At 48.7% G+C, this 25,634-nt stretch overlaps 4 non-coding genes across 4 annotated transcripts; all 4 read left to right on the forward strand.

Annotated features, from left to right (window-relative positions):
- The first annotated feature begins 1,386 nt into the window (after positions 1–1,386).
- trnak-uuu (transfer RNA lysine (anticodon UUU)) lies at positions 1,387–1,459 on the forward strand. The gene has a single exon. It is a non-coding gene; the product is annotated as a tRNA-Lys (tRNA).
- Positions 1,460–1,912: 453 nt separating this feature from the next.
- trnat-ugu (transfer RNA threonine (anticodon UGU)) lies at positions 1,913–1,986 on the forward strand. Its single transcript has one exon. It is a non-coding gene; the product is annotated as a tRNA-Thr (tRNA).
- Positions 1,987–3,058: 1,072 nt separating this feature from the next.
- trnak-uuu (transfer RNA lysine (anticodon UUU)) lies at positions 3,059–3,131 on the forward strand. The gene has a single exon. It is a non-coding gene; the product is annotated as a tRNA-Lys (tRNA).
- A 452-nt stretch (positions 3,132–3,583) lies between these two features.
- On the forward strand, positions 3,584–3,657 carry trnat-ugu (transfer RNA threonine (anticodon UGU)). Its single transcript has one exon. It is a non-coding gene; the product is annotated as a tRNA-Thr (tRNA).
- Positions 3,658–25,634: the final 21,977 nt, after the last annotated feature.

Genomic DNA, 25,634 nt, shown 5'->3' on the forward strand with positions numbered 1-25,634 from the left:
TATTGTTTTCTGGCCATATTTAATCACTTCCCAATTCGCAAAATATTTCCTGTTTGTATACTTCTTTCCTGCAGAACTGCTTTTAAATTAATAACTTTCAGAATAACTGCAATTTTTACAGTGTCAAAAGCCCAGTGCCGATGAATATTTTAATTTGAACTCTCAAAGTCAGCAGGAGAAATCAACAATACTGATGTTCAATCAAAACAATTGAAATCTGTTCTACACTTGCAAAGCTGCTGTGCAGGTTGGTGCTGTGGCTTAGATGGTTAAAGCGCCTGTCTTGTAAATAGGAGATCCTGTGTTCAAATCTCAGCAGTCCCTTTGTGCATTCAGGTCAAAGCATGTAGCCTGTGAAGAGTGCTTCTCATATAATGGTAAACACAGAAAATGTTGACAACATTTCTGTGGGACTGACCTTCAAGATTGCTTTCCCCTGTTTTACGTCAAACTTCCATATCTCCCATTTTTCACGCAACTCCCATTTTCCTCATCTACTCCATTGCATGTAACCTCGCTTCAGCTCTGAATAAGTATCACACGGATTTGAAACATTAACTTTGTGTTTGGCTCCACAGACATCCTCAAATGTTATGTGCTTTAATCCAATCATTTTTAGTTTCTCATGCACATTCACAACATGTGCAGTATTTTCCTTTGAATGCACGACAGGATTGACCTCAGGAAATCCAGTAGGAGCATTTTGAATGTCTGTCAGCGATGTCTGTGAGCAAAGATTGAATGATTAAATGATTTACTCTGATGAAGAGTGACGCAGCCTCGAAACGTTAGCTCGGTTCTCTCTTCACAGATGCTGCCAGACCCACTGAGATTTTCCATCATTTCCTGTTTTTTTTCAGATTTCACATCTGCAGTAATTTGCCTTTTTATTGGACGATATATGTTGCTGCATGTCAGCAAGAACGATTTGGGCGGGATAAAGGATGGGGCGTTTTCCATGAAGATGTGGCATTTGCAGATCTATTTACACCCTGAGAATTTGCGATTTGCATAATTTGCTACTTTACTAGATGAGCTTACTTGCGTTCACACTCTGCCACAACAAACAACAGATGACACGCTTTATTACCTCTCTCAAAATACAATCTGTATCTCTGCAGCTTCCCACTGATATCTCAGCGAACTAACCGTAATCTTCAATGTCTTGAAGTCCCAGTGCATGTCCCTGGGTCACAACAGTTGTCACATCACAGGTCATTGGTAAAATGCGAGTCCAAGTTGAAGAATTTGAGAAAGAAAGCCGAAGGGAGGCTGCCGGTCTGCTTGCGAGGGAAATGAGCTGGAGAGGCTGAATCACCAGTGAAGGAAATTCAAAAGATACAATATGAGACTTTGAAGTCAGCTATGAGAATATTTTCATAATGGGCCCTGGTAGCTCAGTCGGTAGAGCATCAGACTTTTAATCTGAGGGTCCAGGGTTCAAGTCCCTGTCAGGGCTTTGATTTTGGCTCAAGGCGTTTGCTTCCCAATGAACGGTCAGAAATAAAAATAAAGCATGCAGGATGCTTTATGGAAAGTGGAAGAACCGTGACAACGTCGTGTTTGCCAAATTGCAACAGCCGTCCAGAATTTTCAAGAATTTTTGCTAGATTTTCAGTTGATGTTTAAACTCTCTCCTGAACTTGTCCTGCATGATATCACTATAGTTTTCTGGCCATGTTTAATCACTTACCAATTCGCAAAATATTTCCTGTTTGTATACTTCTTTCTTGCAGAACTGCTTTTAAATTAATAACTTTCAGAATAACTGCAATTTTTACAGTGTCAAAAGCCCAGTGCCGATGAATATTTTAATTTGCACTCTCAAAGTCAGCAGGAGAAATCAACAATACTGATGTTTAATCAAAACAATTGAAATCTGTTCCACACTTGCAAGCCTGTCTTGCAGATTGGTGCTGTGGCTTAGATGGTTAAAGTGCCTGTTTTGTAAACAGGAGATCCTGAGTTCAAATCTTAGCAGTACCTTTATACATTCAGGTCAAAGTATGTAGTCTGTGAAGAATTCTCCTCTTTTAATGGTGAACACAGAAAATGTTGACAACATTTCTGTGGTACTGACCTTCAAGATTGCTTTCCCCTGTTTTATGTCAAACTTGATTCAAACTTCCATATCTCCCATTTTTCACGCAACTTCCATTTTCCTCATCTACTCCATTGCATGTAACCTCGCTTCAGCTCTGAATAAGGATCACACGGATTTGAAACATTAACTTTGTGTTTCGCTCCACAGACATCCTCAAATTTTATGAGCTTTCACCCAATCATTTTTAGTTTCTCATGCAGATTCACAATATGTGCAGTATTTTCCTTTGAATGCACGACAGGATTGACCTCAGTAAATCCAGTAGGAACATTTTGAATGTTTGTCAGCGATGTCTGTGAGCAAAGATTGAATGATTAAATGATTTACTCTGATGAAGAGTGACCCAACTTCGAAACGTTAGCTCGGTTCTCTCTTCACAGATGCTGCCAGACCCACTGAGATTTTCCATCATTTCCTGTTTTAATTCAGATTTCACATCCGCAGTAATTTGCTTTTTTATTGGACGATATATGTTGCTGCATGTTAGCAAGAACGATTCGGGCAGGATAAATTGATGGGCATTTTCCATGAAGATGTGGTGTTGACAGATCTATTGACACCCTGAAATTTGCGATTTGCATAATTTGTTAGTTTTCTAGGTGAGCTTACTTGCGTTCACACTCTGCCACAACAAACAACAGATGACACCCTTTATTCCCCCTCTTAAAATACAACCTGTAGCTCTGTAGCTTCCCACTCATATCTCAGCGAACTAACCGTAATCTTCAATGTCTTGAAGTCCCAGTGCATGTCCCTGGGCAACAACAGTTGCCACATCACAGGTCATTGGTAAAATGCGAGTCCAAGTTGAAGAATTTGAGAAAGGAAACCAAAGGGAGGCTGCCGGTCTGCTTGCGAGGGAAATGAGCTGGAGAGGCTGAATGACCAGTGAAGGAAATTCAAAAGATACAATATGAGACTTTGAAGTGAGCTATGAGAACAGTTTTACATTGGGCCCTGGTAGCTCAGTTGGTAGAGTATCAGACTTTTAATCTGATGGTCCAGGGTTCAAGTCCCTGTCAGGGCTGTGATTTTGGCTCAAGGCGTTTGCTTCCCAATGAACGGTAGGAAATAAAAATAAAGAATGCAGGATGCTTTATGGAAAGTGGAAGAACCGTGACAACGTCGTGTTTGCAAAATTGCAACAGCCGTCCAGAATTTTCAAGAATTTTTGCTAGATTTTCAGTTGACGTTTAAACTCTCTCCTGGACTTGTCCTGCATTATATCACTATAGTTTTCTGGCCATGTTTAATCACTTACCAATTCGCAAAATATTTCCTGTTGTATGCTCCTTTCCTGCAGAACTGTTTTTAAATTATTAACTTTCAGAATAACTGCAATTTTTACAGTTTCAAAAGCCCAGTGGCAATGAATATTTTAATTTGCACTCTCAAAGTCAGCAGGAGAAATCAACAATACTGATGTTTAATCAAAACAATTGAAATCTGTTCTACATTTGCAAAGCTGTCTTGCAGATTGGTGCTGTGGCTTAGATGGTTAAAGCGCCTGTCTTGTAAACAGAAGATTCTGAGTTCAAATCTCAGCAGTACCTTTATACATTCAGGTTTAAGCATGTAGCCTGTAAAGGTTCATTTAATGGTGAACACAGAAAATGTTGACAACATTTCTATGGTACTGACCTTCAAGATTGCTCTCCCGTGATTTATGTCAAACTTGATTCAAACTTCCATATCTCCCACTTTTCACGCAACTTCCATTTTCCTCATCTACTCCATTGCATGTAACCTCGCTTCAGCTCGGAATAAGGATCACATGGATTTGAAACATTATCTTTGTGTCTGGCTCCGCAGACATCCTCAAATGTTATGTGCTTTAATCCAATCATTTTTAGTTTCTCATGCACATTCACAACATGTGCAGTATTTTCCTTTGAATGCACGACAGGATTGACCTCAGGAAATCCAGTAGGAACATTTTGAATGTTTGTCAGCGATGTCTGTGAGCAAAGATTGAATGATTACATAGAACATAGAACATAGAATGATAAAGCGCAGTACAGGCCCTTCGGCCCACGATGTTGCACCTAAACAAAAGCCATCTAACCTACACTATGCCATTATCATCCATATGTTTATCCAATAAACTTTTAAATGCCCTCAATGTTGGCGAGTTCACTACTGTAGCAGGTAGGGCATTCCACGGCCTCACTACTCTTTGCGTAAAGAACCTACCTCTGACCTCTGTCCTATATCTATTACCCCTCAGTTTAAAGCTATGTCCCCTCGTGCCAGCCATTTCCATCCGCGGGAGAAGGCTCTCACTGTCCACCCTATCTAACCCCCTGATCATTTTGCATGCCTCTATTAAGTCTCCTCTTAACCTTCTTCTCTCCCACGAAACCAACCTCAAGTCCATCAGCCTTTCCTCATAAGATTTTCCCTCCATACCAGGCAACATCCTGGTAAATCTTCTCTGCACCCACTCCAAAGCCTCCACGTCCTTCCTATAATGCGGTGACCAGAACTGTACGCAATACTCCAAATGCGGCCGTACCAGAGTTCTGTACAGCTGCAACATGACCTCCTGACTCCGGAACTCAATCCCTCTGCCAATAAAGGCCAACTCTCCATAGGCCTTCTTCACAACCCTATCAACCTGGGTGGCAACTTTCAGGGATCTATGTACATGGAAACCTAGATCCCTCTGCTCATCCACACTTCCAAGAACTTTACCATTAGCCAAATATTCCGCATTCCTGTTATTCCTTCCAAAGTGAATCACCTCATACTTCTCTACATTAAACTCCATTTGCCACCTCTCAGCCCAGCTCTGCAGCTTATTTAAATCCCTCTGTAACCTGCTACATCCTTCCACACTATCGACAACACCACCGACTTTAGTATCGTCTGCAAATTGACTCACCCACCCTTCTGCGCCTTCCTCTAGGTCATTGATAAAAATGACAAACAGCAACGGCCCCAGAACAGATCCTTGTGGTACTCCACTTGTAACTGAACTCCATTCTGAACATTTCCCATCAACCACCACCCTCTGTCTTCTTTCAGCTAGCCAATTTCTGATCCACATCTCTAAATCACCCTCAATCCCCAGCCTGTGTATTTTCTGCAATAGCCTACCGTGGGGAACATTATCAAACGCTTTGCTGAAATCCATATACACCACATCAACTGCTCTACCCTCGTCTACCTGTTCAGTCACCTTCTCAAAGAACTCGATAAGGTTTGTGAGGCATGACCTACCCTTCACAAAGCCATGCTGACTATCCCTGATCATATTATTCCTATCTAGATGATTATAAATCTTGTCTCTTATAATCCCCTCCAAGACTTTACCCACTACAGACGTGAGGCTCACTGGTCTATAGTTGCCGGGGTTGTCTCTGCTCCCCTTTTTGAACAAAGGGACCACATTTGCTATCCTCCAGTCCTCTGGCACTATTCCTGTAGCCAATGATGACATAAAAATCAAAGCCAAAGGTCCAGCAATCTCTTCCCTGGCCTCCCAGAGAATCCTAGGATAAATCCCATCAGGACCCGGGGACTTATCTATTTTCAGCCTGTCCAGAATTGCCAACACCTCTTCCCTACGTACCTCAATGCCATATATTCTATTAGCCTGGGTCTCAGCATTCTCCTCCACAACATTATCTTTTTCCTGAGTGAATACTGACGAAAAATATTCATTTAGTATCTCGCCTATCTCTTCAGACTCCACACACAACTTCCCATCCCTGTCCTTGACTGGTCCTACTCTTTCCCTAGTCTAAGAGTAGGGAGGGCACCTTCAAGGTTAGTGCCATGGAGTGTTTGCCAATAAACTCTGCATTCACCATTAAATTGGGAGCTTTTCATAACAGGTTACTTCTTTTGACGTAAAGGTATAAAGGCACTGCTGAGATTTGAACTTAAAATCTCCTGTTTACTTAGACAGGCGCTTTACCAAGCTAAGCCACAGCACCAACTTAAACCACGACTGAGCCGACTTCCGGTTGCGGCAGGGATGAGCTAGCCGCACGTTTCGGCGGCTCCAGCTCCGACGGAACTTCGGGCTCTTTTAAGAGCCCCAACGGGGACTTTGACGGCCGAAAAACCCGGTGCGAGGCGCGAGGGAAGGGAGTCGAACGACGGAGGGAAAAACCGGCGGCGGCGGCTGCAGCCCGAAGAATCTGCAGCCAGAAGGTCAGAGGGAGTGGAACAAAATGGCGGCGGAGAAATCGCAGGCGACATGGGGGCCTGAGCAGGACGAGGTGGTGAGACGGTGCGTGGACCTGCTGAAGAAGGAGGTAATGACTCCGTTGTTCCAGGCAATTGAGGGGCTTAAGGAGACTTTAAAGACCCAGGAGACTGAACTTCGCGTGGTGGAGCAGAAGGTGTCAGGTATTGAGGACGAGGTCCTGGGCCTGGCGGTCAAGACTCAGACGCACGAGGCACTTCATAAAAAGTGTGCTGACAGGATTGAGGCCCTTGAAAATGGAGCGCGAAGGAAGAACCTCAGGATACTAGGTCTCCCGGAGGGTGTGGAAGGAGTGGACTGTGGAGCGTACGCAAGTAAGATGCTGAGCTCACTGATGGGTGCTGAGGCCCCTGCGGGCCCCATGGAGGTGGAGTGGGCAAATCGGATCCCGGCGAGAAGACCAAAAGCGGGAGAGCCACTGAGGGCGATAATCGTGCGATTCTCCCGCCTTAAGGACAGAGAAGAGGTCCTGAGATGGGCTAAAAAGGTGTGGAGTAGCAGATGGGAGAATGCGGTGGTAAGGATCTACCAGGATTGGAGTGCGGAGGTGGCGAGAAGGAGGGCGAGCTTCAACCGAGCCAAAGAGGTTTTGCACAAAAGGAAGGTGAAGTTTGGGATGCTGCAGCCGGCAAGACTATGGGTCACGCATCAGGAGAGACGCTATTATTTTGAGACGGCGGAGGAAGCATGGTCCTTCATCAATGAAGAGAAACTGGACCGGAACTGAGGGACTGATGCTGCAGGGAACTGTTATTGTTGTTATTATTGTTTTTGTTAATGGGATGGGGAAAGTTAATCGAGAAGTAAACAGGGAAGGGGGGGACACTGGGGAAATGTGGGCGCCGGTGAGGGGGGAGAGGCGGGACATAGTCGGAGAATGGGGAAGGAGAGGGGGAGGGGAAAGGGAGCTGCGCCATAAGAGGCGGGTCAGGTAAAGGGATGTTCCCGCGCCAGAAAGAATAAGGCGGGAAAATAGGCGCAAGGCGGACGGGAGTTCCCTCACACCGGGGGGGTCGAGGAGCGAGCAGGAGTAGCCGGGGTCAGTTGAAGTCAGCTGACTTACGGAAGTGATATGGGGGGAGCAATCAAGCTAGATAGGGATCTAGCGAGGCGGGGGGGTGGGGGGGGGGGGTGGGGGGGGGGGGGGACAACCGGGTTGCTGCTGTGAAATCCAAAAGGAAATGGCTAAAGAGAGGGTGGTCGGGGGCAGAATGCGACGCTGGGGGAGCGAGCGGGAGCGCGGAGGCGGGATATGGGACTGGCCTAGAGAAGGTAATGGCTAGTCGACACGGGAGGGGGGCAGGTAGCCCCCCAGTGAAGCTGATCACGTGGAACGTGAGAGGCCTGAATGGACCGATAAAAAGGGCCCGAGCGCTCGCGCATTTGAAAGGACTGAGGGCAGACGTGGTCTAACGTGGCAGACCAAGTTAGGCTAAGGAAAGGATGGGTGGGACAGGTGTTCCACTCAGGACTGGACGCAAAGAACAGAGGGGTGGCCATTTTGGTGGGGAAACGGGTAGCATTTGAAGCAAAGAACATCGTAGCAGATAGTGGAGGTAGATATGTAATGGTGAGTGGTAGGCTGGAGGGAATGGAGGTCGTATTGGTTAATGTGTATGCCCCAAATTGGGACTATGCGGGGTTCATGAGATGGATGCTGGGGCGTATTCCGGACCTGGAGGCAGGAAATTTGATTTTAGGAGGGGACTTTAATATGGTGCTGGACCCGGGGCTAGATAGATCCAGCTCAAGGACTGGAAGAAGGCCGGCAGCGGCCAAGGTACTTAAGGGGTTTATGGACCAAATGTGGGGAGTGGATCCATGGCGATTTCTTAGACCCAGGGCTAGGGAGTATTCCTTCTTCTCCCACGTCCATAAAGTGTACCCCCGGATAGATTTTTTTGTTTTAGGAAGGTCGTTGATCTCTAGGGTGGAAGAAGCTGAATACTCAGCCATAGCGGTTTCGGATCATGCCCCACATTGGGTGGACCTGGAAGTAGGAGAGGACAGGGAGCAGAGAACACTCTGGCGATTAGATGTGGGACTGATGGCGGATGAGGGAGCGTGTCCAAGAGTGAGGGGGTGTATCGAGAGATACCTGGAGGTCAATGACGACGGCGAGGTCCCTGTGGGAGTGGTCTGGGAAGCACTAAAAGCGGTGGTCAGAGGAGAGCTGATTTCTATTGGGGCCCACAAAAGGAAAACAGAGGCCAAGGAAAGGGATAGATTACTGGGGGAGATTTTAAGGGTGGACAGGGAATTTGCAGAGACCCCGGAGGAGGAGCTATACAGGGAGAGGAGACGACTCCAGACCGAGTTTGACCTTCTGACCACCAGTAAGACGGAGTTCCGTGGAGGAAGGCACAGGGGAGGAGTTATGAATATGGGGAAAAGGCTAGTCGCCTGTTGGCGCACCAACTGCGAAAGAGGGCAGCAGCGAGGGAGATAGGAGGAATTAGGGATGAAAGGGGAGACACTGTGCGAAGGGCAGGAAAGATAAATGAAGTGTTTAAGACCTTTTATGAAGAACTGTATAGGTCTCAGCCCCCAGAGGGAGAGGAGGGGATGCGGCAGTTCCTGGACCAGTTGAGGTTCCCGAAAGTGGAGGAGCAGGCGGTGGCAGGCCTGGGGGCGCCGATTGAGGTGGACGAGGTTATTAAGGGACTGGGAAGCATGCAAGCAGGGAAGGCCCCGGGGCCGGACGGGTTCCCGGTGGAATTCTACAGAAAATATGTGGACTTGCTGGCCCCGTTGTTGGCGAGGACGTTCAATGAGGCCAGGGAAGGGGGGACACTACCCCCGACAATGTCGGAGGCGACGATATCGCTAATTTTGAAGAGGGACAAAGATCCGATGCAGTGTGGGTCCTATAGACCTATTTCACTATTGAACATGGACGCCAAACTGCTAGCAAAGGTGCTGGCATCGAGGATAGAGGACTGTGTCCCAGGGGTGGTGCACGAAGACCAGACAGGGTTCGTAAAAGGGAGACAATTGAATGTTAACGTGCGACGGCTATTAGGGGTGATAATGATGCCCTCAGTGGAGGGGGAGGCAGAGATAGTGGCGGCAATGGACGCAGAGAAGGCATTTGATAGGGTGGAGTGGGAGTATTTATGGGAAGTGTTAAGGAGGTTTGGGTTTGGGAACGGATTTATTCGCTGGGTTAGACTACTTTATGGGGCACCAACGGCAAGCGTCGTTACAGGTCGACATAGATCGGAGTATTTCCGATTATATAGGGGAACATGACAGGGATGCCCGCTGTCTCCATTGTTGTTTGCGCTGGCAATTGAACCTCTGGCCATGGCGCTGAGAGACTCCAGGAAATGGAGAGGGGTGACTAGAGGGGGAGAAGAACACCGAGTCTCGTTATACGCGGATGACCTATTGCTCTACGTGTCGGACCCAGCGGGGGGGGTGATAGAGGTTATGCGAATCTTGAGGAGGTTCGGGGAATTTTCGGGGTATAGGTTAAACATGGGGAAGAGTGAATTATATGTGATAAATCCAGGGGACCAGAGTAGAGAGATAGAAGGCTTTCCGCTAAGGAAAGTGGAACGAAACTTCCGATACTTGGGGATTCAGATCGCTAGGAGCTGGGGAACCTTGCACAGACTTAATCTGACACGGCTGGTAGAACAAATGGAGGAGGACTTTAAGAGGTGGGACATGCAGCCTTTATCGCTGGCGGGCAGGGTGCAGGCAATTAAGATGATGGTCCTCCCGAGGTTCTTATTTGTATTTCAATGTCTCCCTATTTTAATCACCAGGACCTTTTTTAATAAAATAGATAGGAGCATTACGAGCTTTGTGTGGGCAGGGAAAGTTCCGAGAGTAAGGAGGGGGTTCCTGCAGCGCAGTAGGGACAGAGGAGGACTGGCACTACCGAACTTGGGAGATTATTATTGGGCCGCCAATGTGGCAATGATACGTAGATGGATGATGGAGGGTGAGGGAGCGGCATGGAAAAGGCTGGAGAGAAGGTCCTGTAAAGGGACGAGTCGAGAGGCGCTGGTGACGGCGCCGCTACCGTTCTCACCGAAAAAGTACACCACGAACCTGGTGGTGGCGGCAACACTGAACATATGGGGACAGTGGAGGCGACAGAGGGGGGTGCGGGGAGCCCTGGTGGGGTCCCCTATCAGGAACAACCATAGGTTCGCCCCAGGAAGAAACGATGGAGGATTTCAGAGCTGGTACCAGTTGGGAATTAGGAATGTGGGAGATTTATTCATAGATGGGACTTTTGCGAGCTTGGGAGCACTGGAGGAAAAGTATAAGTTACCCCGGGGGAATTTCTTGAGATATATGCAGGTGAGGGCGTTTACTAGACAACAGGCGAGGGAATTTCCGCGGCTCCCGACACAGGGGATACAGGACAGGGTGCTTTCAGGGGTGTGGGTCGGAGAGGGCAAGGTGTCAGAGATTTATAGAGAGATGAGGGAAGAGGGGGAGGAGTCGGTGGGCGAACGAAAAAGAAAGTGGGAAGAAGAATTAGGGGAGGAGATTGAGGAGGGTATGTGGGCTGATGCCCTAAGCAGGGTAAATTCCTCTTCCTCATGCGCCAGGCTTAGCCTGATTCAATTTAAGGTGCTACATAGAGCACACATAACGGGGGCAAGATTGAGCAGGTTCTTTGGAGTGGAGGACAAATGTGGGAGGTGTGGCGGGAGCCCGGCAAACCACGCACATATGTTTTGGGCGTGCCCGGCACTGGAAGGGTATTGGAAGGGAGTGACGGGAGTGATTTCGCAGGTGGTGAAGGCCCGGGTCAAACCAGGCTGGGGGTTAGCTCTATTTGGAGTTGCGGAAGAGCCGGGAGTGCAGGAGGCGAAAGAGGCCGATGTCGTGGCCTTTGCGTCCCTCGTAGCCCGGCGCAGGATCCTACTCATGTGGAAGGAGGCAAAACCCCCCGGACTGGAGGCCTGGGTAAACGATATGGCGGGGTTTATTAAACTGGAGCAGATAAAGTTTGCCCTGAGAGGATCGGCTCAAGGGTTCACCAGGCGGTGGCAGCCATTTCTCGACTACCTAGGGGAACATTAGAGGGAAGACAGATGACCAGCAGCAGCAACCCAGGGGGAGGGGGGGGCGGGAGGGGAGGGGGGGAGGAGGCTTAGTTCAGTATAGGTCAATAGAGTATGAGGTTTTGTTACTTGTATATTATTATTATTATTGTTAAAAAGTTTTTAAAAAATTCTGTTTTGTTATTGTTATCGTTTCGTTTGTTTTGTAAGCGGGAAAAATGTTGCTCAGGGAAATTTTTTTTCAATAAAACCAGTACTGAGCCTCTGACTGTGTGGCACTATCCCCAGTACTGAGCCTCTGACTGTGTGGCACTATGCCCAGTACTGAGCCTCTGACTGTGTGGCACTATCCCCAGTACTGAGCCTCTGACTGTGTGGCACTATCCCCAGTACTGAGCCTCTGACCGTGTGGCACTATCCTCAGTACTGAGCCTCTGACTGTGGCACTATCCCCAGGACTGAGCCTCTGACTGTGTAGCTCTATCCCCAGTAGTGAGCCTCTGACTGTGTGGCATTTTCCCCAGTACTGAGCCTCTGACTGTGTGGCACTATCCCCAGTACTGAGCCTCTGACTGTGTGGCACTATCCCCAGTACTGAGCCTCTGACTGTGTAGCTCTATCCCCAGTAGTGAGCCTCTGACTGTGTGGCACTATCCCCAGTACTGAGCCTCTGACTGTGTGGCACTATCCCCAGTACTGAGCCTCTGACTGTGTGGCACTATGCCCAGTACTGAGCCTCTGACTGTGTGGCACTATCCCCAGTACTGAGCCTCTGACTGTGTGGCACTATGCCCAGTACTGAGCCTCTGACTGTGTGGCACTATCCCCAGTACTGAGCCTCTGACTGTGTGGCACTATCCCCAGTACTGAGCCTCTGACCGTGTGGCACTATCCTCAGTACTGAGCCTCTGACTGTGGCACTATCCCCAGTACTGAGCCTCTGACTGTGTGGCACTATCCCCAGTACTGAGCCTCTGACTGTGTAGCTCTATCCCCAGTAGTGAGCCTCTGACTGTGTGGCACTATCCCCAGTACTGAGCCTCTGACTGTGTGGCACTATCCCCAGTACTGAGCCTCTGACTGTGTGGCACTATGCCCAGTACTGAGCCTCTGACTGTGTGGCACTATCCCCAGTACTGAGCCTCTGACTGTGTGGCCCTATCCCCAGTACTGAGCCTCTGACTGTGTGGCTCTATCCCCAGTACTGAGCCTCTGACTGTGTGGCACTAACCCCAGTACTGAGCCTCTGACTGTGTGGCACTATCCCCAGTACTGAACCTCTGACTGTGTGGCACTATCCCCAGTACTGAGCCTCTGACTGTGTGGCACGATCCCCAGTACTGAGCCTCTGACTGTGTGGCTCTATGCCCAGTACTGAGCCTCTGACTGTGTGACACTATCCCCAGTACTGAGCCTCTGACTGTGTGGCACTATCCCCAGCACTGAGCCTCTGTCTGTGTGGCCCTGTCCCCAGCACTGAGCCTCAGACTGTGAGTTGTTATTCACAGTACTAAACCTCTTGTTATGTGGAACTATCCCAAGTATTACGATCTGACAATGCGGCCGCTCTTCAATGCTGACTTGAACTCACACGGTTCTGATGCTAGAAACGGGCTGTGATGTGCAGATTGATTGGAATAACACAATGGTTAAAATGGCTGAACTGGGAGTATGTACTCCAACCTCGAATATTATCTTGAATAAATTAAAATAAATTAAGAATAATTGGAATCATGAATATAGTAATACACAGGATCAGCAATAGGCGATTCGGCCCATCGAGCAGCGAAACCGTGGATGGCCTGATTGTGATCTTAGTTCCACTTTCCTGACAGTCCCTCTGGTCAGAGCTTCCTCTGCTGGCTGGGAAAGGGAATGGAAATACCAGCGACCCTCAGGTTGAACCAATTCCCACTCCGCTCCATCTTAAATTTAACCTCGCCCCGCTTTTAATGTTCACGAAGCTCCAGATTACTGAAATGAGAGGAACATCTTCTCCTAATCTTGCCTGCCACGCCTCCTCGGAATGGGACATGTTTCACCATGATCACCTCTCATTCTTCAAAGATTTAATGAGTATTGCCCAACATGGGCAAAGTCTCCTCCTAACCAACACCTTCATAACAGGAAAAAGCCAAGTGAAACGATTCTGAGTGTCATCTAATTGGAGCTGACCAACACTGTGTTCTCTCCAATGCCATGTACATCAAGAAATCTCATCTTTTATACTTGTAATAAAGTTGAGCATCCGATTTGCATTTTGTGAGTCATGTACACTGCAAACATACTGCTCACCCATGTCAATCTAGTTCTGCTCTTCTGCAGTCCCTGTCCAAGTGAGCAACTCTGTGACCCTGTATGTAAGATTCTGTAGGATTTGGTGTATTCTCCTCCTCATCATGACCTTCCCTGTCGCCCCTCCGCTCTGCACAGATATTTGTTGTTCCTCGTCCCACATCTAGGGGTCCACGGCGAGCTTTACTTTGCACAGGTGGTTCCCCTGAACCAGGTTCAAGTGTAGCTGAAAGTGCATGCCTCAAATATCATGTTCATGTGTTCTCCTGTTCACGTGTCACGTGCTGTCCCAGCTGAGATTGTGATAAAAATAACATGCAGAAAAGTAAGCCATGACTAAATATATCACAGGTCAGAGAATGCTCCTTAGGTTTTATTGTTATTTATTGAAAGGGGAAGAATTTGGATGGAACGCTGAGTACAAATATGTCCGCAGTGTTGTCATTGAATACTCACGGGATGTATTTACACTCGATTATCCACAGAATAAATCTCCTTCTGCACCGCACTTATCAAATGCCCCCAAACACAGGGTTCGATACAAAGTAAAGCTAGCTCTACAATGTCCCTCCCAGGGAACATGGAGCTAGATACATCCAAAGCTCCCTCAATATTGTCCCTGTCAAGCACTTCCATCAAATGGTTCTCTAGAGATTGCAGTCCCCGAAACTGTCCAAAAACGACGTCCTGGGCAGGTGTATCAAGATGTAATTGAAGAGTAAATGCCCCTTTAGATTGTCCCATCAACATTTCCAGGGCAATTAAAGTGCCCATTAGATGCAGAATAAGGGTCTCTACACGTTTTCGTTAGACCCATTCAGGGGCCTGCATTGGAAGAAACGCAATGGGTGTGGACAGATTGCAAGGAAGGGGAGAGACAGAGGGTGAGACTGAGAGAAAGGGGAGCAAGCAGTATGGTTGATAAATAGAGAGTGGGAGAGCGAAATAAAATAAAATGTGTGGAAATGATTCTCGGGAGGCGAGACGGACTGATTATGCTGGAGAGTGAGGAAAGGTAATGGGAGAGGAATTCAGTGTGATGTTGAGTGAGAGATAAAGTAGGAGAGTGAGTATTGAGCAGGAGGCAGAAAGCAAAAGTGGAGCCTGAGGGTTGAAGGTGGGAACAATGGACTGTGAAGAGACATATTGGTGTTGGGCAGTGAGAAGGAGAGTGGTAGATATCTGGTTAGAAACTTGTCTGATGTCAGATATGAACAGTCTGCAAACAGGCAGCGCCAGCTGCAGACAGTTCCCTGGAAGAGGGATGGAGTCGTCAAGAAAGCCCCAAGCTAAGTCTAAGGGTTGTCAGTACCGTTTGCCAATCCATTCACTGCCCTCGTATCCCTTACTGTTCTCAGCTCCCCACTGAGGTCCTTATAACCCCCCCCCCCCCCTTCACCCACTGTCTGTCTATCCAGGGGAGAGGAGGGATAGAAAGAGAGAGAGAGAGTTCGCAATGATCAGGCGGGCGAATGAAAGTGGCACATATAAATAAATAGAATAATAAATAAATAAAATGTATTCACACAAGGTTTCCACAATGGGCAGCCTGTTGTTTTTGTGAAAGCTCTATTCTTTCTTCTGAGACGACTGAAGGTGTTGAGAATCGAGACAGAGGAGGTGGAGGAGGCACGGGCCTGCTGTTGTATTTCCTGATGAATCAAGAAGTCCAGGTTAAAGCCCAACAGGTTTGTTTCAAATCAGTAGCTTTCGGAGCGCAGCGCATTCCTCAGGTGAATGAAGAGGTGAGTTCCACATCCACATATACAGACAAAGTCAATGACGCAAGACGATACTTTGAATGCGAGTCTTTGCAGGTAATTATGTCTTTACAGGTTCAGACAGAGCAATTGGAGAGAAGTATCATCGCAGGTTAAACAGGTGTCAATTGTCTCAAGCCAGGACAGTTGGTAGGAGTTTGCAAGCCCAGGCTGTCATGCTATTCAAACACACACATCATGATGGACACACCAACAGACAAATCAGAGCACACAACACCACAACCAATCACACACAAGGACAGCAACCACATAAAAGCACGAGCATGACACCTAGTGGACAGTAGGTCTGGGGACAAAGACACGGACAAGACATGTTACAAGATCACAACCAGGGAATCCCCACGTGCAGAATATCAAGACAAAACTGTACATAGAAAGTTTAAATAAAATAGCGTTGTGCCATATACAACCGTGTTGGCTCATCTGTGTGTCAGAACGCCCAACACCACATGGTACAGGAGTGGATCGATACCTGCCAACTAACCTGCCATTCTGGACATGGACCGCACCGACAAACCGCAGCCGTTGCAAGTCACGGGGAACCTAGGTACCAATTGGAAGCTCTTCAGGCAGCGATTTGACCTGTACATCCGAGCCAACGAAAAACAGAGTGCCTCGGATGAAACAAAGATTGCAATGCTCCTCTTCTACGCAGGTCAGCACGCCCTCGACGTCTTCAACTCACTGGTGTTCGAAGAAGGCGAAAACCAAGCCAAGTATGACACGGTCATCCTCAAACTGGACCAGCACTTTAAGGTTGAAATGAATGAAAGTTTTGAAACATACCTCTTTCAGCAACGCCTGCAAGGTAAGGAGGAGCTTTTTCAACCCTTTTTGATGCACCTCCGAATTCTAGCGCAGTCCTGCGGTTACGGCAGCACCACAGAGTCCATGATCAGGGACCAGATTGTTTTTGGCGTTGCCTCTAGTGGCCTACGCCAGCAGCTTCTTAAAATAAAAAGCCTCACCTTAGCGTCTGCTGTGGAAGCCTGTGTCCGCCACGAGGATGCAACCTGCCGTTTTGCCCGATTTCAGGCGTCCGAGTTGGCACGGAGGGGGTCCCCAGCCGTCGAATCGGCAAGCCAGGCCGCCCACGACGCCGAACGCATCCAGGCCGTCGATTACTTCCCGACCCACGGCCTGGACGACAGCGGCCGCTTCCCGCGCTTTTCGCGGTCTCCCGCGCTGGTGCGCGCCAAAAATAACGGCCACATCGTGGGACGCACTGCGCAGGCGCGCCTACTGCAAGATCGCACTGCGCATGCACAGTGGCGCAACGAACGCCGTGACGTCATGACGTGCGGCAATTGTGGAGCTGTACACTTAAAAGGGCAATGTCCTGCTAAAAACCGACAGTGCCTCAGATGTGGCAAGATGGGCCACTATGCTGCCCACTGTCGTTCGGCTCAACCCATGGATCCTGCACATCCCCGACAATCTCGCAGACAAGTCAGGACCGTCCAGCCCACGCATCAAGACTTCCAGTTAAGTGCTGCAGATGACCAGGATGCCTTCCGCGTTTCCGTCATCGAAGTCAACAAGGTCAATGCCATCAATCCAGCCGATGAGTGGTGTGCCACCCTGACGGTCAACCGATCGCGCGTCACCTTCCGTCTGGATACCGGCGCATCCGCCAACCTGATTGCATATTCTGCATTCCAGGCCATGAAGGTCAAACCACCCATCACGCCATCCCGGCTCAAGATGGTTGATTATAACGGGAACGTCATCCCGTCCATGGGATCTTGCCAGCTACAGATAACTCACAAGATGCACATGGCCACACTCCCCTTCGAAGTTGTCGGCTCATCAAAAGACTCGTTACTGGGCGCACAGGCGTGTAAGGTCCTTCACCTGGTACAGCGCATTATGTCTCTCTCTCTCCAGATGAGATATCCGACTTCCCGGATGCTGAGTTCCACGCAAATCTCCATTCCCTCCTTGCTCACAACCAGGAGGTTTTTGAAGGCATGGGGACATTGCCATACACGTACAAAATTCGACTCAAACCGGACGCCATCCCTGTCGTTCACGCACCTCGCAGGGTTCCTGCGCCACTCAAAGACCGCCTCAAGTTGCAGCTGCAGGCTCTTCAGGACCAAGGGGTCCTATCCAGGGTCACGGAGCCCACGCCATGGGTCAGCTCCATGGTCTGTGTAAAGAAGCCCTCTGGCGAGCTCCGCATATGTATAGATCCTAAAGATCTGAATAACAACATCATGCGGGAACACTATCCCATCCCGAAATGAGAGGACCTCACCAGCGAGATGGCGCAAGCCAAAATATTTACCAAATTGGATGCGTCCAAAGGATTTTGGCAGATCCAATTGGACCCGGCCAGCCGAAGGCTATGCACGTTCAACACCCCTTTTGGCAGATTCTGCTACAACCGGATGCCATTCGGCATCATTTCAGCATCTGAAGTTTTCCACCGCATTATGGAGCAGATGATGGAAGGCATCGAAGGGGTACGTGTATATGTGGACGATATCATCATTTGGTCCACCACTCCGCAGGAACACATGCATCGTCTACGACGTGTCTTCACCCGCATACGACAAAATGGCCTGCGTCTCAACCGCGCCAAGTGTGCCTTCGGCCAGATGGAGACGAAATTCCTCGGGGACCACATCTCACGATCAGGGGTCCGTCACGATGCAGACAAAGTTAGCGCCATCACAGCCATGCCACGACCGGCTGACCAGAAGGCTGTTCTAAGATTCCTGGGCATGGTCAACTTCCTTGGGAAGTTCATTCCCAACCTGGCTTCTCATACAACGAATATGCGCCATCTCGTAAACAAATCAACAGAATTCCACTGGCAGCAATCGCATCAGCTGGAATGGGAGGAGCTCAAGCACAAACTGGTCACGGCACCAGTGCTGGCGTTCTTTGACACGACTCGCCCTACAAAGATCTCAACAGACGCCAGCCAATCTGGTATTGGAGCGGTACTCCTGCAAAAAGACAGCACGACGTCATGGGCCCCGGTTGCATATGCCACACGAGCCATGACCCCAACCGAACAGCGCTACGCGCAAATAGAAAAAGAATGCCTGGGCTTGTTAACTGGACTGGACAAGTTCCACGACTATGTGTATGGCCTGCCACGATTTACGGTTGAAACTGCCCACCGCCCCCTGGTCAACATCATTAACAAAGACCTGAACGACATGACCCCTCGCCTTCAGCGCATCTTACTTAAACTTCGAACTGATCTACACTCCGGGGAAGGATCTCATCTTGGCGGACACGCTCTTCCGAGCAGTGAGCACACCACCAGATGCGGAGGGGTTCGTGCGTCAAATTGAGGCACACGTGACTCTGACAGCAGCAAATCTGCCAGCTGATGATCCAAGTCTGGCCCACATACGCGCAGAGACGGCGACTGACCCCCTTCTGCAGCGAGTGATGCGCCACATGACGGAAGGGTGGCTCAAAGGGCAGTTCCCCCAGTTTTATAATGTGCGAGATGACCTTACCAACATAGACGGGGTCCTTATGAAATTAGACAGGATCGTTATTCCGCACAGCATGCGCCAGATGATTCTTAATCAACTACACGAAGGCCACTTGGGCGTCGAAAAATGCAGACGAAGGGCCCGAGAGGCGGTATATTGGCCGGGTATTAATGAAGACATAGCCAACATGGTGCTCAATTGCACAACCTGTCAGAGGTTTCAGCCGGCGCAAACTTCGGAGACGCTTCTACCACATGAGTTGGTGACGTCCCCCTGGGCGAAGGTGGGTGTTGACCTATTTCACGCGCTCGGCAGAGATCACATCGTTATTATAGACTACTTCTCAAACTACCCGGAAGTCATGGCTCTCCATGATCTGACGTCGTCCGCAGTCATTGGGGCCTGCAAGGAAACATTTGCTCGCCATGGCATTCCAAGGACTGTCATGTCAGACAATGGACCCTGCTTCGCCAGCCGTGAATGGTTGTCCTTTGCCGCAGCATATGGTTTCACTCATGTGACATCCAGCCCTCTACATCCACAGTCGAGCGGGAAGGCTGAAAAGGGCATCCACATTGCCAAGCGGCTCCTGTGCAAGGCGGCTGCTGCCGGATCGGACTTTAACCTCGCCTTGCTGGCCTATCGATCGGCCCCGCTATCCACAGGTCTCTCGCCAGCGCAGCTCCTAATGGGTCGCTCCCTCAGGACGACGGTACCGTCCATCCTGGCACCAACAACAGACCATGAGACGGTTCTTCGGAACATCCAAATGCAGCGTGATCGCCAGAAAAGTCAGTACGACACACGAGCGACGGACCTGCCCCCCCTGTCCTCCGGGGACAAAGTACGCGTCCATCAACCGTATGGTGGCTGGTCAGCACCGGCCGAAGTCCTCCGACATGTGGCTCCCCGCTCGTTCCTGGTTCGCATGCCGGATGGTTCAGTGCGTCGCCGCAATCGGCGCGCCCTTCGCCGGCTTCCACGCTCGCAGACACACAGTACGCACACGCCAGATCCTCAACAGGCTTCCGAGGATGACTTCGTGGAGCTGCCGCAGATCACGCCCTCTCCATCGCTACCCATGGCCACGCTTGCACATCAGCCGGTGGTTCTTGACCCACCCTTGAGGCGGTCAACCCGAACTCGTTGCAAGCCCATTAGACTGGACTTATAACACCGCTCATATGTCGAACAAGTTACACAATTTTATATGATAACCTGTTGTTGTTTATCGTTCCAGATATCGTCTGACTGGACCACTGTTCAAGTTTTTTTTCTCGTTCGCATTCATGTTCTGTTATGGTACAACCTTGTTCATGTGACGCACCCGACATCGCCCCATGTAAATAGTTACGTCATATGCACATGCTGTACACAACACACACACACTCTTAGATGCACTCATGACGCGATCATATTTATTACCACGTAGGCACATATCTTTGTAAAAAGGGGGGATGTCATGATATTCAAACACACACATCATGATGGACACACCAACAGACAAATCAGAGCACACAACACCACAACCAATCACACACAAGGACAGCAACCACATAAAAGCACGAGCACAACACCTAGTGGACAGTAGGCCTGGGGACAAAGACACGGACAAGACCTGTTACAAGATCACAAACAGGGAATCCCCACGTGCAGAGTATCAAGACAAAACTGTACATAGAAAGTTTAAATAAAATAGCGTTGTACCATATACAACCGTGTTGGCTCATCTGTGTGTCAGAACGCCCTACACCACACAGGCCAGATGGTGGGGGATGAATGTAATGCAACATGAGTCCAAGGTTTCGGTTGAGGCTGTAGTGCAGAACCTGGCTATCAGTTTCTGCTCGGCGATTCTGCATTGTCGTGCATCCTGAAGGCCGCCTTGGAGAACGCTTACCCGAAGATCAAAGGTTAAATACCCTTGACTGCTGAAGTGTTCCCCGGCTGGAAGGGAACATTTCTGCCTGGCGATTGTCGCACGATGTCCGATCATTCGTTGTCGCAGCGTCTGCATCGTCTCGCCAATGTGCCACGCTTCGGGACATCCTTTCCTGCAGCGTACGAGGTAGACAACGTTGGCCTGTTAGAGGCTGTGTGGTTGTCTGAAGGCAAGTAGTGGGGTGTGGGGATTGCCTTGTCAAGATGTTCGTCTCCATTGATGGCATGTTAAAGGCTGCGAAGAAGATGTCGTAGTTTCTCTGCCCTGGGGAAGTACTGGACGGCGAACGGTACTCTGTCGGTTGTGTCCCATGTTTGTCTTTTGTGGAGCTTGGTGCGGTTTTTTGCTGTGGCACGTTGGAACTGTTGAACGATGAGTCGTGCACCATATCCTGTTCTTACGAGTGCGTCTTTCAGTGTCTATAGATGTCTGTTACGTTCCTCCTTGACTGGGCAGATCCTGTGCATATGGAGGGCTTGTCCATAGGGGATGGCTTCTTTAATGTGTTTAGGGTGGAAGCTGGAGAAGTGGACCATCGTGAGATTGTCCTTGGGCTTGCGGGAAGTGCTGAGGTGACCGTCCTTGATGGAGATGCATGTGTCCAAGAATGCAACTGATTCTGGAGAGTCGTCCATGATGAGTCTGATGGTGGGATGGAACTTATTAATGTCATTGTGTTGTCATTTCAGTGATTCATCGCTGTGGGTCCAAAGGAAAAAAATGTCATCAATGTGTCTGGTGTTGAAGGTCCTGTGCAGTGAGGAGGTCTTGTTCGAACTTGTGCGTGATGATGTTGGCGTATTGGGATGCAAATCTGATCCCCATGGCTGTTCCGTGAGTCTGGACGAAGAACTTGTTGTCGATGGTGAAGACGTTGTGATCCAGGATGAAGCGGATGAGTTGCAGAATTGCGTCTGGAGATTGGCAGTTGTTGGTGTTGAGGACTGAGGCTGTTGCAGCAATGCCGTCGTCATGGGGGATGCTGGTGTCGAGTGATTTTGTCAATGTATGGGTTGTGGAACCCACCTCTTCACTCACTTGCTGAAGGAGCAGTGCTCTGACAGCTAGTGATTCGAAACAAACCTGTTGGATTTAACCTGGTGTTGTCAGACTTCTTACTGTGCCCACCCCAGTCCAACGCCAGCATCTCCACATCAGTATTTCCTGATATTCAGAGACTGCGCTGTCTGCCCTCCTGGCCCCTTTACAGCCGCTCCTCTGAATGTCAGCGCTTATCCATCGTGGCCCGATCTGTCGTATTCCCTCCTCGGGGAGTTTCCTTCCAGTCCTCCTGCATTCCTCTGTTACCCTTGAGCACTGGGCCATTGAGCTCCTCTCAGTGTTTCTGTTTCTTCATTAATTTAATAATTGACACAGCAGGATATCTCACGAACTTCACAACCTGTTCTCTAAATTTGGACTGAGTCACCACATAAATAAACGCATTGGTGCAGCAATTTAAATTCCGCAGCATGTATGAGACTTTTTCAAAGATATAAGAAGAACTATTATCTAAATATCCATCGACATCAAAAAAAGATAAAATATACATAAACCACAGGAGTATGAAGCTGCCCGATAGAGTGAAGAGTAAAATCATAGATTTCCTTCTGCTCTCCATCTCTGGGTCACTGACATTCTCTCTCTTCCTCTGACCCCTTAGTGCCTTCCGGGCTCGACTGGCCACTAAAATGTGTCTGACTGTCAGAGCGTTGAGCAGCAGAATTAAACCGAATGGCAGCAAAGGAGTTAAAACCTTATCAAACATTCTGAATCCAATCCAAACCGGGTCAGTAAAGTAGCTTGGCTTATTAGAACATCTGATTTCAACATTGTTAACTATCCTGCTGGGTTCAAATCTGAAGTACAGGGGAATGTTTTTTAAACAGAGAAAAATGCCGGTTGTTGCTAGTATCACCTCCGCAGTTGTCTTGGTGCAATATTTAGATTTCAGCTTCTGACAACAAATAAGGACAAATTGATCAAAAGTGAAGGTGACGGTGAACCATACAGAACAGTCGATGCCTATACGGAGCAGGACATATCGAACTCGACACGCAGGGGTGAATTCCATTAAAACCATTGGGAAATAATAATTATTGATTCGGTTGAGTATGACCTCAGTGATAATTGACAGGAGATCTGCCATTGCCATGGCTACCAGGTAACGAACGGTACCAGCGGAGAGGCCACACTTTCCCTGTGACACGACCACAATTACCATTAAATTCGCTGTCAGAGAAAGAGGGAAGACTGAAAATCACCAATAAACATTCCTGGTTTCTGAGCCCATGTAGTAAGGACTGCTTTTGTCACGCAAACATTGGATTTGGGATTGCTTAAGAGGTAAAAAATCGCAATAATGACCTCACCTTGTCTCCGAGCTAAACCTCCAGGCTTAACAGATAAGCAGCTGGGACATGCAGCAGATCACTTGCAGGTGGCAGGGGAAGGGGACGCAGACTGTTACCAGAATAGGGACAGAGTGTATCACAGAAAAACAATCAAGTCAGAGGGAATACAGTGGCAGTAAGTTGCAGGAGAGTAAGAGAAGGCTGAATGGCCTCTGCTTTATTAACGGAGTAGTACAGGTAAAACGGATGAGTTAAGGGCGAGGATTGACACGAGGAGTTATGATATAGTAGCCATCGCGGACACGTGGTTGAGAGAGGGGCAGGATTGGCAGCTTAACCTCCCGGGATACAGAATCTTCAGGACGGACAGGGGAGGGGGCAAAAGAGGGGGAGGAATTGCACTATTAGTTACGAAGACAATTACTGCAGTAAGGAGAGATGAGAGAGAAAATACAGTGCAGAAGGAGGCCATTCGGCCCATCGAGTCTGCACTGACCCACGTAAGCCCTCACTTCCACCCTATCCCCGTAACCCAATAACCTCCCGAACCTTTTTTGGTCACTAAGGGCAATTTATCATGGCCAATCCATCCAAGCTGCATGTCTTCGGACTGTGGGAGGAAACCGGAGCAAACCCACACGGACACGGGAAGAAGGTGCAGACTCCGTACAGAAAGTGACCCAGTGGGGAATCGAATCTGGGACCCTGGTGCTGTGAAGCCACAGAGCTATCCACTTCTGATGCCGTGCTGCCTAGTGTTGCATCTTGGGGGTTGCATTAATTGAAGCTTTGTGGGTAGAGCTTAGAATAAAAAAGGGACAGCCACATTGCTAGTTGTTTATTATAGACCCCCGAATAGCCAGAGGGAAATTGAGAAGCAAATATGGGCGTAATTTGCAGATGTAAAAATAACAGAGTAATTATACGGGGGTGAATTCAACTTTCCCAATATTAACTGGCGTAGTCATTGTGTTAAGGGCTTAGATGGAGCAGAGTTCATAAAACTTGTGTGTGGAGGGTCCAACAAGTGATGTTGCAGTGCTGGACCTAATGCTGGGGAATGAAGCCAGACAGAGTGGTCGACGTGATGGCAGGGGAGCATTTTAGTGATAGCGACCTCAACATGGTGCAATGTCAATTTATTATGTACAAGGAAATAAGCAAATTGCAGAAAGTTTTGTTGGATTGGGGAAGAGCAGACTTTAATAAAATAAGGCCGGATCTGGCCAAGGTAGATTGGGAAAAGTTACTGGCGGGCAGATCTACGGAAGAGCAGTGGGGGGGCGGGCGGTGGTGGGTTCAAAGAGGAAATGGGGAGGGTACAGGCCCAACATGTTCCCTTTAGGGTAACAGGAAGGAGTAACACGCCCAGAGAAGCATGGATGGCCAGAGATATTCAGGATACAATGAGAAGGAAGAGAGAGGCCCTTCATAAGTACAAGGGAAACAAATCAACATACACATTCGTGGAGTACAGAAAGGGCAGGATTGAGCTTGAGAAAGCAAAGAGGGGATATGAGAAATCTCTAGCTGGTAAAAGTAGGGAAAATCCCAGGATATTCTCTCAGTATATCAATGGGAAGAGGATAACTAGAGAAACAGTAGGGTCCATTCGGGACCAAGGGGGGAATCTGTGGTGGAGCCAGAGGGATTGGTAGTGTGTTAAATTAATATTTCACATTTATCTTCACCCAGGAGAATGAGGAGGCAGCTATGGAACTCTGGGAGAGAGATTGTGAGGTTATAGAGCAAGTTGTCACAGGGAGGGAAAGTTATCGGAAAGTGTGAGGCGTTACATTTTGGAAGGAGCAAGTTGACAAGGAAATATTCAATGAATGACACCACACTGGGAAGTCCTGTGGAACAAGGAGACCTTGGCGTGTTTGTAATTAGATCTCTGAAGGCAGAAGGGCAGGTTAATAGGGTGGTGAAAAAGGCATATGGTACACTTGCAATTATCAATCGAGGCATAGATAGTAAAAGCACGGAAGTCATGTTGGAGTTATGTAGAGCATTGGTGATGCCACAGCTGGAATACTGTGTGCAGTTCTAGTCATCGCATTATAGTAAGTATGTGTTTGCACTGGAGCGCCTGAAGAGGCGTTTCAACAGATGTTGCCTGGGATGGGACATTTTAGTTATGAAGAGAGGTTGGATAGGTTTGGATTGTGTTCACTAGAGCAGAGAATACTGAGGGGTGACCTAATCAAGGTGTACAAGATTATGAGGCGCATGGACAGGGTGGTTGAGAACAGCTGTTCCCCGTAGCTGAAGGCTTGGTTACGAGGGGACACAAGTTCAAGGTGAGGAGCAGATGGTTCAGGGAGGGTTTGAGGAAAAACCTTTTTACCCAGAGGGTGATGACGGTCTGGAATGCACTGCCTGGGAGAGTAGTAGAGGCAGGTTGCCTCACATCCTTCAAAACTACCGGGATGAGCACTTGGCATCTCT

The sequence above is a fragment of the Scyliorhinus torazame genome, chromosome 4 (genome assembly GCF_047496885.1).
Source record: "Scyliorhinus torazame isolate Kashiwa2021f chromosome 4, sScyTor2.1, whole genome shotgun sequence".
NCBI lineage: Eukaryota > Metazoa > Chordata > Chondrichthyes > Carcharhiniformes > Scyliorhinidae > Scyliorhinus > Scyliorhinus torazame.